The sequence below is a fragment of the Camelus dromedarius genome, chromosome Y, assembly GCF_036321535.1.
Source record: "Camelus dromedarius isolate mCamDro1 chromosome Y, mCamDro1.pat, whole genome shotgun sequence".
In the NCBI taxonomy this organism is placed as follows: domain Eukaryota; kingdom Metazoa; phylum Chordata; class Mammalia; order Artiodactyla; family Camelidae; genus Camelus; species Camelus dromedarius.
The window spans coordinates 16,594,677-16,609,061 of NC_087473.1; the positions used below are offsets into that span (position 1 = coordinate 16,594,677).

The following is a 14,385-nucleotide window of genomic DNA, read 5'->3' on the forward strand; positions in this document are numbered from 1 at the left end:
CAGCTGATACACCAGTATTGTTGTGTTGTTACTCACTGGATCCCTCGGTTTACATGGCGGCTCGCTCTTGGCGTTGTGCATCCTGCGGGTTTTGACAAATGTATATAATGACACGTATCTACCATGACACCCTCAATAGAATAGTGTCACTGCCCTAAAAACCCTCTGTACCCTTAATCCCTGGCAGCCTCGGATTTTTTTTTTTTCACTGCCTCCATAATTTTGCCTTTTCTAGAATGCCGTCTACTTGAATCATATAGTGTGTTGCCTTTGCACATTGGCTTCTTGCACTTACTCCAATGCATTTTAATCTTCTAAGGATTTTTTTAAAACAAAATAAATATTAGGTTTAAACCAAGAATAAATCAGGAATCATATATATTCTCCCTCAGCTTTTTTTTTTTTTTTTTTAAATTGTAGTACAGTCAATTACAATGTGCTATTCTCTGGTGCACAGCACAATGTCCCAGTCATGCATACACATACATATATTTGTTTTCATATTTTTTCCATTAAAGGTTATTATAAGATATTGAATATACTTCCCTGTGCTCTACAAAAGAAACCTTTTTAAATATCTTTTTTTATATAGTGGCTAACATTTGTAAATATCAAACTCCCAAATTTATCCCCTCCCACCCCCTTTCCCCAGTAACCATAGATTGTTCACTATGTCTGTGAGTCTGTTTCTGTTTTGTAGATGAGTTCATAGTATCCTTTTTTTCTTTTTCTTTTTCTTTTTTAAGATTCCACGTATGAGTGATATCATATGGTATTTTTCTTTCTCCTTCTGGCTTACTTCACTTAGAATGATTTTGATCTCTCAGTCCATCCATGTTGCTGCAAATGGCATTATTTCATTCTTCTTTATGGCTGAGTAGTATTCCATTCTATAAATATACCACAACTTCTTTATCGAGTCATCTGTTGATGGACATTTAGGTTGTTTCCATGTCTTGGCTATTGTAAATAGTGCTGCTGTGAACATTGGGGTGCAGGTATCTTTTTGCATTAAAGTTCCCTCCAGATTTATATCCAGAAGTTATTTTCCCTTAACTTTAAAATGGAGGCCCTTGAGTTTTCTAACACTTTAACATTAAAACACTAATTCTTTAACCAAGGTGTGTGGATGTGGATATATTTGATACTTAATGCCAGCCTCATTTCACACATGCACCATGTACATTTTCAAACACATATTTTTTCATGCATTCATTGAACACGGACCTGTTCATAAACCCTTGGCTTGAAAGGAGCTTATAGTTATTTTTATTACAAATCTCATTACAAACAGTAGCTCATAAAGAATACACTTGTATCTAAAGAAGTGAAAAAATTATACATTCCAGTAAACTGATCAGAATCAAAAAATGATGGTATCTTGGAAGGCTTTGTGCACCATATTTTATGTGCATTCATGTTTAAAGAGTTTTTTATTCTCCACATATTTAATCACAGCATTTATCAGACTGGTTTTCAGCTGTGAGTTTACCTGGTCCTAAGGAAATTCTCGTCCCTTGTTTGAGACCTTCAAAATAATGTGCTGAGAAGAACGTGTTACTGTCCTTAAATTGAAAATAACCTGTGCCCACAAACATAACCTACTCGCATCCATCAAGAGAACATCCTATTTTGATGTCCAGTAACTTCCTAACCAGGAAAAGGATTTAGTCCCTAACAAAATTAAAACAAACACCCCTCTGATAACAGAGAATTAGCCCTGCTGGTGTAAGAAATGAAAATCTCAGTTGGATGTTGCAAGTTTTTGTGAGCAGCAGAGTTTCCACCCATCGGACAAGAGCTGTTTCATTTTGCGTTTCACTGCCCTGGGTCCAGAAATGTGATTTGGGAGATTTAAAACAGGGAGTGGGAACATAGCCAGTGCTGTAATTTTTTACAGTTCCCCACGTGTGTGCGTGCGTGTGTGTGTGTGTGTGTGTGTGTGTGTGTATACTTGCTTAAATTGAAACCATCTATAAAAAATACCTCTGTGACCCTCCGACAATAGTTAGACCCAAATCTCTAAGAGACGTGTGTGTTCACATTATGGGGTAGAAATGACACTGTCTCTTTTTTTGTTTTTGTTTTTTTTTTCTGTACATTACATCCCCATGACTCATTTATTTTATAGCTAAGAGTTTGTACAAAAGGTACTAAAGGTAGAAATGACATTCTCTTTTCTTTCAGACACCCTTACTATAAACAGTTTCAGGACTCTGACCTCTTTGGGTTACCATGGAAAAAAATCTCCAAGAGAAATTTGGATTTTTTTTTGTGCAGAAAATGTTACATGGATGAACTGAAGGTTGAAACCAACAGCACTAGCGAGTAGGGGTCCAGTACCCCCCCTCACCCTGTGCTCAGCCAAAGGCACTGAGAGATTCAGTTCCTAACCCTCCTAGGATGTGCCCAGGAGGTACCCTCGAGCCTGGGAGGGTCCCACTATTTACATGTGTCTTCTCCCTGTGTCATTGTTAAGGTGTCCCCTTGCTCAGAACAGTACTGTGGAACCACCACCAGAAGTATGTGGATATGGACTGAATTGTGTCCCCCCCACAGTTTGTGTTTTGACATCCTCACTCCCAGGACCTCAGAACGCGACTGTGTTTGGAGACGGGGTCTTTAAAGGGGTGGTAAAGGTAAAATGCAGTCATTACGATGGGCCCCAATCCCATAGGATTGGTGTCCTTGTAAGAAGAGGAGACGAGGACACAGACACCCACAGAGGGACGACCACATGAGGACACAGGGAGGAGACGGCTGTCCACACACCAAGGAGAGAGGGCTCGGGAGACACCAGCCCTGCTGTCACCCTGATCTGGGACTCCCAGCTTCCAGAACTGGGAAATAGTAAATGTCTGTTACTTAACTCCTCAAGTCTGTGCTACGTTGTTACAGCAGCCAGAGAGAACTAATACCATGCTTATGGAATCTTCCCAGTCTGGCAAGTCTGTGAATTTCAAGCGTCCTTTGCCCCCCGCTTCATCTGGTGGCTGGCAGCAGCAGACTGGCTGTGGCCATAGAACTGAGACCATTAACTAGCCTGTTGCCGTCTTTCCACGGTAAACCTGTTTCTCTAGTTCCACGCTTCCTGTCTGCCTGGCCTGACCCAGACCTTTCCCTTTCCTTCTCTGTGTAGGGCACCTGCTCCAACATCCTCCGTCCTGACGTGCTGCCTTGCCCCCTGGATAACTTGAGGCCTCTGGTTCCAGTCTGTAAGGCCCACGTGTCTGTAGGATCCTGCGATTAGTCACAATATTTTGATGAAAGGGCAAAAAATGCCAGGTCTTTCTGTTTCAGTCATGTGCAGCACCTTACTAGTGATTTGAATCTTCTTATCTCTGTTGAGGTGTCTTTGCTCAGTCATACGTGTTTATGGATAAAAAGGGAGCTATGTGTCTTCATCCTGCAGAAGATGTATGTAATTCTCCTGCTTTGCAAATGAAGAGTGAAACAGTTCTCTTAGGTTAGGCTCAGAGAAATCAGCAGAAATATTAGATGACGCCTATGCGCATGGTGGGTTCTTCAGTAAAAGTCTATCTCTTCAGTGGATGCCAGGCAGCATTTGGGAGGGTATCTGGAACTGGCTCTGTAAGATGTTGGCTCCTGTCCACAGTTGCCTCCCGGGGAAGCAAACTTGGGTGACGGACCTGCTGGGAACTGAGGATGGGGGAGCAGGGCTGGCATGGGGGTGAGGTGTACTGAAACCCGTCTGCAGGGAGTGGTTCTGGCACGAGGAGCTGTGCATCCTCACACAGCCTGGCACACTCATGCATGGTTTGGGCAACATGGATATCTGAGGGAACGCAGGAAAGGGTTTCTGGAAAAGCAGGAAAACCGTGAAGTCAGCCTCCAGCTGGTGCGCCCGGCAGGGTAATCAGGTTTCTTGAGGAAAGGCTGGAAAGGATGAGGTATCGACATCCTAGCTATATAGATAGAGTTACGGTTCAGAGCTCAGTCCTGGAGGAGACTCTCAGGTTTCCATGTCAGACAGACCAGGGTCTCCCAAGCCCGGCACTCTGACATTTGGACCAGATGATTCTTTGTTGTGGGAGACTGTCCTGTACCGTAGGATACTGAGCAGTGTCCCTGGCCTCTACCCACTGGAGGCCAGTAGCACCCACCCGTAGTTGTGCAGACAAAAAAATGTCTCTAGACATTACCAAATGACCCGGGTGCAGGCTGGCGGGTGGGAGGCACACATCACCTGTATTAGAGAAACGCTGAGGGAGACGGAAGGAACCCGTGCCAGGAGGAATCTCAGCACCATGGACAGGCCCAAGAAAGGCGAACTGACTTTGTTCTGCGTCCAGTTCCCAAAATGTAATGGTGGAAGCTGGGTATCTGACACGCCGTGTGAGAAGGGTTTGAGGCCAAGCTTCAGGTAGAAAGAAGTGAATGAACGATTCATGATGTCTGATTGAAGCAAAAGACCATGGGATGATGGCACTCCTGCCATCATTTTGTTCCTGCCGGAACCCCAGGAGGACAGGCAAGGGTGTTGTGACTGTGGGCCTCAGATAATGGGTCTGATTTCCAACAGGACTCACCACCACCTTTTCTGTAAACAGGGGACACTGAGTCTGCTGATTTTCCCCCCTCCTACGCTTCCATGATTGACGTAGGGGCTACAATGGCCTGGACAGGCTTGGGGTGGGCATTGGAAGGTCTAGCTGGACAAAACAAATGCACATTTGTAGTTCTGAGAACTTATATAATATAGACTTCCCGATTCAATATAAGAATAGACAGCCTCTGTTCTCTTAAGACCCTGAGGATTTATGTGGGAGGCGGACACATGCTAATTTAGAACTTCAACAGAAATCCCCCTTCAGTGAGGTGGGCCTGGTCTCCCTTCCCTTTCACATTTAACTAAGTGGTACAGCCCCCATCACGAAGACTGATATCTGATGATGTGAAACAATTAAGCGAAAGCATCTATTTGCTTACCTAAGAAATCCGAAGTTTTTACAGCGAAAAGTGCTAAATCAATTTTCAAAGTTGACATCGTATATTTATCACTTTATACCTAATGGCCTTTCTATGATAGATTGACTTAAGTGATGTGTACCGGAGAATTAGCACAACTTATCTTTTTAAATAAAGGGAAGTGTGAAATGACAGGCTTGTCTCCCCTGGGGTTTAAAGATGCAGGTCTCTCTTAACACAGGGCATTTTAAAGTTAGGAGACCTCTGAAAGTGCAAGGTTCATCCAACGGCAGGATATCTCATTCACTGAGTTACAGATCAGAAAAGTCAGGACCAGAGGGAGGAAGTCATGTGTCCAAGACTTCCAGACAGGGAGTTTTCACTACATCCCCATGATGTTAACGCCTTCCACCTTCCACAGTGACTTTTCATGATCTGAATTTCATGCTGTCGTGCTCTGAGTCATGGAGCATCTCGGACTGTCTTTATAGTCGCTGAGCAGTCCATAAAAAATGTAGAGAGAAGCCTTGCTTTAGAACTGACTTCATGGTGGAAGTAGAATTTTTGAAAACGAAAGTTCCAGTGAATGGCATAAAGGTATAGAGCAGACAGAGAGCATGCTAACAGCAAAGTGCGTAGACCATGGAGTAAGTGAACCCTGAATACATCCCAAAAAAAAAAGAACAGGAAAGGCTCTCACAGGATGACTCTTGCCAAGAAAAGAAGAAGAAAAAAAAAAAAAAGAGTAAGAAAAGCAAGTATAACAGTCAACTGATTAATGGGGAAGATTGCCTTCCTCCTCCAACGAGGCTATGAAGAAATCATCCCAGTGGTTAACACCCTAGGGACACAAACTGGAGTCCCACGGCCATGAAAGGGGGCCCTCCATAACTGGGCAAAAATACTCCTGTTTTGTTCAATTGCCTTTGAAAGCAATGCTCAAACTCAAGTGCTACCCTGGTAGTAAAAACTGTAATGCAGTCGTATGAGTCACAGTAGAACAGACTATTCTCATGGTTTAATAATACACACACAGCTGGAGCAGGCTATGTTACGTCACGGAAGTAAGCTACAGTGTAATATTGCTTAGAAACATTTGAAAACCAATCAGCATAATCTACAGTATTGCCAATCTACACACACATGCACAAAATGACCATCTCAATAAATGTAGAAAAGGACTTTTTAAAAATCCAATATCCAGTGCTGATTAAAACCCTGGTGGAAACTACCTCGATCTGATAAAAGACATCTACTAAAAACCTAAAGCTAACGTCATTGTTAGGGTGCAAACTAAACACTTTTCCCTTAAGTTCAGGAACAAAATAGAGATGTCCACTCTCCGCATTTCTAGTCAACATTGTGCTAGAAATTCAAACCACTGCGATAAGAAAAGAAAAATAAATAAAAGGCACTGAGACTGGAAAGGAGGAATGAAGTGTCTTTAGGCATAGACAATATGATCAAAAACTCCAATGGAATATACTAAGTATCTACTGGAGCTATTATGATTAGTAGAGTGAATTATCCAAACAACTCATTACTGTCTCCGTATGCTAGCAACCATCAAAAATTTAAATTGAAAGTCAATGCCATTTACAGGAGCATCTAAAATATGACACATTCAAGGTTGAATTTGAGAAAAGATACGTACAACGTATACACTGAAAACCAAAAATATTCTTGAGAGGATGAAAGAAGAACTAAATAAATGGAGAGATACGCATTGTTCATAGGTTGGAAGACTTAGTATTAAGATGTCAGTCCTCCCTAAGTTGATCTGTAGATTCCACACAGTCCCAATCAAAATCCTAAAAGGCTTCTTTCGAAAAATTTTCCAGCTGATTCTAAACTCAAAACACCCAGAATAGCCAAAACCACTTTGAAACAAAAGAGCAAAGTTGGAGGACTAACACTATATGATATCAAGATGTATTATAAAACTACAAGTAATCAAGACAGTCTGATGCTGGCATTAAGATAGTAGATCAGTGGATTGGAATAGACCCAAATATATATAGATAACTGCTTCTGGCAAAGATACAAAGGCAATTCAGTAAAGAAATACTGGAACAATAGGATTTCCATATGTGAAAAATGAACTTCAGTCCATACCTATAAATCATACATGCAAACGTGCATGCTAATATTAACTCAAAGTGGATTGTCAACTTATATATAAAACCTAAAACCACAACACTTTGAGAAGAAAATACAGAGTGAAATCTTTGAGACTTAAAAGCGCCATCTAACCTCTGCATCAGTTCTGGGTCAGCTTCAATTGATTTTTTTTTTTAAATCATGCATTATTTTTTCTTGTTTCTTTGCATGACTGGAAATTTTTGATTGGATGGTAGACATTGTGTTTTAAACTTTTTAGGTACTAGAAATACTTTTTGCATTTCTGTAAGTATTCTTGAGGTACACTGTTTTCTCCGTTAGGTTCCTTGGAAACAATTTGCACTTTTTGAGGCTTACTTTTATGATTCGATAAGAAGGTTCAGAGCAATGCTCAGTCTAGGGTTCATTATGCCCCATGACTCAAGGCAACAAGACCTTTCTGAATACTCTACTCAATGCCCCATGAATTATAGTCTGGCTGGTGGAAGCAGGCTCTCTTCCCAGCGCTGGGTGAACACAGAGCAATATTCTCTCTAATTATTTCAGGTGATTCTCTCCTTGGCCTTGTGTAGTTTCTCAGACTTACACACTGATCAGAATTCTGCTGGATCCTCCAGGGGGCCCTCTGAAGGCCTCTGGGCTGCTCCCTCTTTGTTCAGCTCTCTTCTGTCTGGTTCTCTGTCCTGCTGACTAACCATATAGGTCACCCCAACGTTTCAGGTCCACCTCCTCCACTCAGAGAGTCTGTCACACCCTCAGGCCCCCTGCTACACACTGCGTCCTGGAAACTCTTCAAAGCCTTCTGCAATCACAGCACTCACCTTATTTGTTTTCTGTCTCTCAGGGTTCTTCATTGTCAGATGTCCAGGTTCATGAAAATCACCGTTTTTCCTGTGTTTTGTTTGTTTTTCTGGTTGTTGAAGTGGGAAAGTCAATCCAGTCCCTGTGACTCCTTCTTGGCCAGAAGTGGACGTCTTTTCCATTACTCTTGTCTAGTCCCCGAGGGACAACGGTATACTATGAATAGCCTCACTGAAAAGAGAAAGAAAGAAAATAACAAGACGTTTCAGTCTTCTCAGAAATATTAAGGAAAACTCTAAGAAAATAGTCATGTCTTGCGTCACCTCTGCTCTCAGGATTTTTCTGGTTATGGGTAAAACTTTTGCAGACTTTGGACCATGCCCTTCCAAACATGATTCACTGTGGATTGATAACATATTAGGAGGTACTTCTCCTTTATCACAGTGGAAGGAAGGTAGAAGACTGTGCTGAAGTGAGGGACATGGTGTCCACCGTCCAGTTGGTTAATGGTGTGGATGAGGTGTTCTGCACAATGAGGATAAACCAAAGGGATGCTGACAATGACAGGACAGCACCTGAGTCTGCAGGTGAATGAGAAAACCACTTGGGCAAAGAATGCTTCACACTTTAATTCTGTAATTAACGCTGCGTAAAATCAGCCATATTATGTTGTCCTGAAAATTAGGCTGTAGCCCATTCTTCACTTGCTTCTGTGAATTTGCAGCAAGTATCAAAAAAAAAAAAAAAAAGAGGCATTACAGGCATTTTGTGCATACTGGGTTCCAGCAAAGGTCTCCAAAATTATACCCAGCCCTTCCTGGTTCCACTGTCAAAGCCAATCTGCACATCTGCATCTATACCTATGGTTTTGACAACATGAGTGTAAAATTGCTATCCACAACCATAAATCCTGGAGACGTGATTCAACAGGTATCTGAGAGCCCCACCCATAAAAGTTCGTGTGTGTTTCATTTTAAGCAAATTTGCGACCTCAAACTCTTCAGCTTAGACATTCCAAACATAAAGAGTCAACCAGTGGTTCATGGCAATCATACGGAACACATCTCTCCCGGCACTGTTACATAATTGGGATGGCAGTTTGATAGGAAATAAGAGGGTAGAGAGGGCTTAGAGACATTTGTAGGGTGACACTCTGTTTTTAGTCTCCCAGGGTCTCTATTCTTACAAACCCTTCCATCCAGTTATTTCTAGATTGTTACGAAATTAGATCCCAGTCCAGGTGGCCCATTGGGTTAACTTTTCTTCCTTATGAGTTTGCAGCAATAATAGCAAAACTAACCTGCCCGTACAGCTGCCACTGAAATAAAAGGCAGTGCCTTACCTTTATCAGGAAAGGACACTTATTTGAGCAGAATACCATTTGCAGCTGGAAAAGACGATATACTGGCCGCAGTAGAAGCGACAGGCTCTTGGAGCCTCACCAGGCTCCCCTGTGTTCTTGCGTCTGCTCTAGAGATGTTGACGGTCAGGAGAGCAGCCCGGAAGCCCCTGCCTTGGCCACCTCACCAGAAGCGTCATCTGGGACGTCTGTGTGGTTTCTCAAAAGCTGACAGGCCGCTGCTCGGAACGGCTCCAGGCCACTGTTCCCTGGCCAGTCCAGGCTCCTGATGGGACGACTCCACGTCCAGCTGCTGATACACAGGGAGGGGTGTGTGAGCGCCTGCTCTGGGCTGGATTCTACGTGCTGGGCTTGCCCGCTCACTTGCCTCTTTGGCTGCCACCTGGAGACGGCCATCACTGTCTGTGCCAGTGGCATCTGGCCTTCAGACAGCAGAGTGCCCCAAGGAACACAGACGCCCCTACGAGCAGTACCCCCCTGCTGGAGCATCACCTTAGTATCACTTTGGGGCAGGGAGTGTGTTCTGCTTGGTATGGACATTGATAGGGAGTTGGGCACATCGTCTTTCGCCTTTGTAGGGGTCCTACTGTGTGTGTGTGGGGGGGGTGGGCAGGCATGCTGTCACATTTGAACGGGCCCTGTGCATGACCACCGCGGTGCTGAACTTTACCTTTTCCCTTCGGTGATAACGGGGCATGTGGTCAGTCCAGCCATCTAAAACGGGAGATGAGGGGTGCCGGTGGGGCTCTGAGTCCCCCAGCCCGAGAACAGCAGCTCTGCACAGAAAGCCCCCAGGGGGGCACTTGTTGGATGCGAACTCAGTGTGCGTCAGCTGACTGACTGGCAGACGTACTGAAGAGGCTGAGGCTGTCTTGGGTTAATGTAATGTCAAGCTGGGAGGCCTTCTGTCCTATCTGAGCTCAGCATTCAAGTCAAAACCGACCCCAGTATTCAGAGGAGTCTGAAAAGTAAGGTGGTTTGTTCTCCCAAGTCCATCAAACAGGCACACAGTGGACCCCTGACACCTGTATTCCTCCTGTTTGTCTTCTCAGGGTCTCTCTGGCATGCCGTGTGTGCAGAGCCTCCTTCCATCTTCCCCAGACTCTCTCTCTCTGGTTTTCTTCTTACAGCGCCCCCTTCTGGTAGTATTCATTATTATTATTACTACTACTATTATTATTATTATTTATTTTCTTCTCCTCCCCTCCCCTCCCCCTCCCTACTCTCTTCCCCCTCCTCCTCCCCCTCCTCCCTCTCGCCCTCCTCCTCCTCCTCCAACGGTAATGCCTGTATCTTTAAACATTTAAAGCTGCCCGTCTTCCTAGAATTATTCCTATTACACCCGAATTTATTATTTTGATAAACATAATGGCACCCTGAAAAAGTGACCATGAGGACCCACCATCCTTCTTGGAATATGATGGACGGAGAAAGGATGTGGGCTCTCATAAGCTGACATTAATCACCATTTAGTATTTTTAAAAGAAGGACCAGGATATGAAAATGAATGTATGAACGTATATGCATGACTGGGACGTTGTGCTGTACACCAGAAACTGACACATTGTAACTGACTGTACTTCAATTAAAATAAATAAAAAAAATAAAATAAAACCAGACACCATCTCAAGGTAGAAGAGGACCACAGGCCTGTTAATGTTCCATGGTTCATCAAACCACAGCACCCACACACAAATGAATGCACATCACCTGGTCACAGGGTAAAAGCTGAACCTTCGCTTTCGTGAGTCATTCTGCAGCACTCGGTTTCTCTGCAAAGCACTACAACATCCAAAAAGCGTCCCTTCACTTTCTCAAAATTATCTTTGATGTGTAATTACCTGAAAGATGTTTAGCCTAATACATCAAAAGTGTACTCATCATGGGAGACATTTGAGGTCACCGGCAAAAGTAGAATTACATACGATTTTTCTTATGTATAGTTATATACATTTAAACAGATGGCCAAAAGTTAGCATGAATACTCCACATGGATTCCTGTTACTTTTCTGTGGCAGCGGGGGAGGGGGGAGCAGGGTGGGTTTGCACCCCGAGAGTTAACTGGGCCATGGTGTGTGTGCAGGTGGGCATGTATAAAATAGATCATATACAACATCCAATTTTAGGAAGAACTCTAAGAAATCTTAGCCGCCAAGGCCAAATAAAGACTTGCTTTTTGTGCTGCTGCACAGCGGGTGAATTGAAATCTATTCTCACTGCCTGCCGTTCTCGCAGCAAAGGCTGTTTTAACGGAGGGCAAACTCCACGTAGGATTGCAGCTCGGACGTGGAACTGAGGGCCTGCAGTCTGCTCAGCCGTGTTGTTCCCCTCCGCGGGGGATACGCCGGCCTGAGAAGGGAGCTCTGGCAATACATCTCCGGGGTCCTCTGCTCTGGTTTGTGAGAGACACTCCTTTTGTGCTCTTAACAGCCTTCAAAGCAAGACCCTTTGGTGACTAATTGTTCCCTGGCCCTTCCTGAAATGGAGTGAACAGAGCTCTTCAAACAGACCTAAAGTCCGTGGTGCGTTCTGTTAGTTTAAACTGCAGGGGGAATGCTCTCCTGGGTCCTCAGAAAATAATAACGCTTCCAAAATAACAGAATGAAAACGTCTGGTAGTGTCGTCTTGGACTGAGTGAAGTAGGGGCTAATATGCAGGGTCTGGGGCAGGGGACCAAAGCCATGTGGCTTGTATTCAAGAGGACACGTGGAGTCAGTGCAGAAGCTAGGTTATCAATTCGGGGGGTCTCGGCAGAACTCAAAGCCAGAGGCGACTGGCGGTGGTTGGTGGATGGGACCACTTCAGCACTGCTGTAGGCTGTGGGACGTCCTGGATTCCATCGGATATATTTTGAACGTAGATATGAGATCTTGGACTCCCATGTGGTTGGAGTTCCAAGGGCCAGGGTTTGGCCAAGCAAATAGCCAGTCCTCAGATGCATGGTAATTACTTCCAACGTTTCTGCAGGGCCCCTCCCTCGGCCCACACACCCAGCAGAAAGGATACTCAGCCCACGGCCACGTGCTGACATCACCGCCACCATCACCTGATAAGTTGCTTACCTCCAGTGCCCCTGGGATACAGGAAGGACCCTCCGTCACCCCCTCATCCCCAGTTGTGGGAACCTTGCGCCAGGAGCATTTCAGTTAACAGCCGAGTGTGGGAGGAGCACATGGACGAGGCTGTGAGAACCATTCTCTGTAATCGTGTACGGAGTGTGGATTCAGGAAAGGTCTCACGTTGGAATCCAATCCGTGTTGATCTGATGATTGAAGTGGGGGGACGAGAGCAGAGGAGGACTTGTAACTTGTGTGGCTCAATCTATTTTTTCCCCAGCTTTATTGAGACATAATTAGTATATAATACAGCGTGAGTTTCAGGTGTACAGTGTTATGATTTGATACAGTTACATGTTGTGACATGATCACCACCATCGGGTTAGCCGACACCTCCATGGTGTCACATACTTACGATTTCTTTTTTGTGGTAAGAGCATTTGAGATCTGCTCTCTCTGCAGCTTTCAAGTGTATAACGCAGCATTGCTGACTGCGGTCACCAGGCTGTAGCTTACACCCCGGAACTCACTCACCTTACAACTGGAAGCTTGTACGCTTTGACCAACCCCTCCCCATTTCCTCCACCCTCCTCCCTGCCGTGATTACCACCATTCTACTCCCTGTTTTTGCAAGTTTGGATTTTTTTTTTTGATTGCACATACACGTGAGTTCCTGGAGTATTTGTCTTTCTTTGTCTGACTTATTTCACTTCCTTCCTTCCTTTTTATGGCTGAGTAATATTTCTCTGTGTGTGTGTCGGGGGGGGGAGGGGTCTCCAAGGTGGAAATTAATCTATAGGTGAACGCTTAGGTTTTTTTCTTGGCTTTGTGATTAGTGTCGCACGGAACTTGGAGTGTGGACATCTCTTTGAGACCCTGTTCAGATAAATACCCAGCAGTGGAATTGCTGACCATCTGGCAGTTCGAGTTTTAATATTTTGAGGAGCCTCCGTACTATTTCCCACACTGGCTGCACCAGGTGACGTGCCCACCAACAGTGCACAAGGGTTTCCTACTCTCTACCTCCTCGTCAACACTTGTTACTTCTTGGGTTTTCAGTGATGGCCGTCCTGGGAGGTGTGAGGCCATGCCTCATGGTGCTTTTGATTTGTGTTTCCTTTCTGGTGAGCATGGTTGAACCTCTTTTCATGGACTGGTTGGCCACTTGTCTGTGTTCTCTGAGATTGAGTCCCTTTTCCGGTCCCAACCCACAGAAGGTATCTGGCTTAAGGCTTATGGGCAGGAGTGCTCACTGATGGCGGGCTTGGGAGCTGCACGAACGTCTTCAAGGGAGGGACTTTTTTGGGGTTTTTTTCCCATATGTATTTTTTTAAAACATTTTTTATTGATTTATAATCATTTTACAATGTTGTGTCAAATTCCAGTGTAGAGCACAATTTTTCAGTTATACATGAACATGTATATATTCATTTACCATAAGATCTTGCATATATTTCCCTGTGCTATACAATATAATCTTGTTTCCTTTGAGATTTGTTACTGCAGAGCATAATGCTGATTCCAATCAAGGAGTTGGAAAGTCTTGTTTAATTTCTGACTGCTTAGTACTAGGAAGGAAAGGAGTGAATTCAACATATACTCAGTCACTGCAGGGGATAGGCAAGGGAGCAGTGGGTAAAAATTATACGAAGGCAGATTTTGACTTAATATTACAAAAAAAACCCAGGTTTTAAAAATTGATGCTAATTTTCAGTGGGATGTCACAATCTGTTAAATCTTGCTTCCCATCCCTGAATGTATTCTGTCCTCTGGACACTCCAGGGTGGGGTAAATGACTCGAAGTTGCCTTAAATGTCTCTCCTTTGTGCTCTGTCCTGTTTCTAGAATGTTCTAGATAAGACACCTGTATTTTAGCTGTCTTCCACACTGGGTCGTCAGCCTTTTAAGGACAGAGATTAATTATGTTTTACTCATCCTTGTATTTCAACCACCTAACACGACTTCTGGGTACATCAGAGCTAATGAAAAAATAATCCTTAAATTGAACTAGGAGCTGCCAGTCTGGGGGGTTGGGCAGTAATTACTAGTTGAGAGACAGTGTTTGATTAGCTTAAAGCTCCTTCTAAATTTTAAGGTTCTCTGAGTCTGCTCCCCACC

The 14,385-nt window shown here is 44.1% G+C and overlaps 1 protein-coding gene across 3 annotated transcripts in view; it reads left to right on the plus strand.

Annotated features, from left to right (window-relative positions):
- LOC105086568 (pseudouridine-5'-phosphatase) overlaps window positions 1-14,385 on the plus strand; it is a 498,657-nt gene that overhangs the window by 77,218 nt on the left and 407,054 nt on the right. The window lies entirely within an intron of this gene.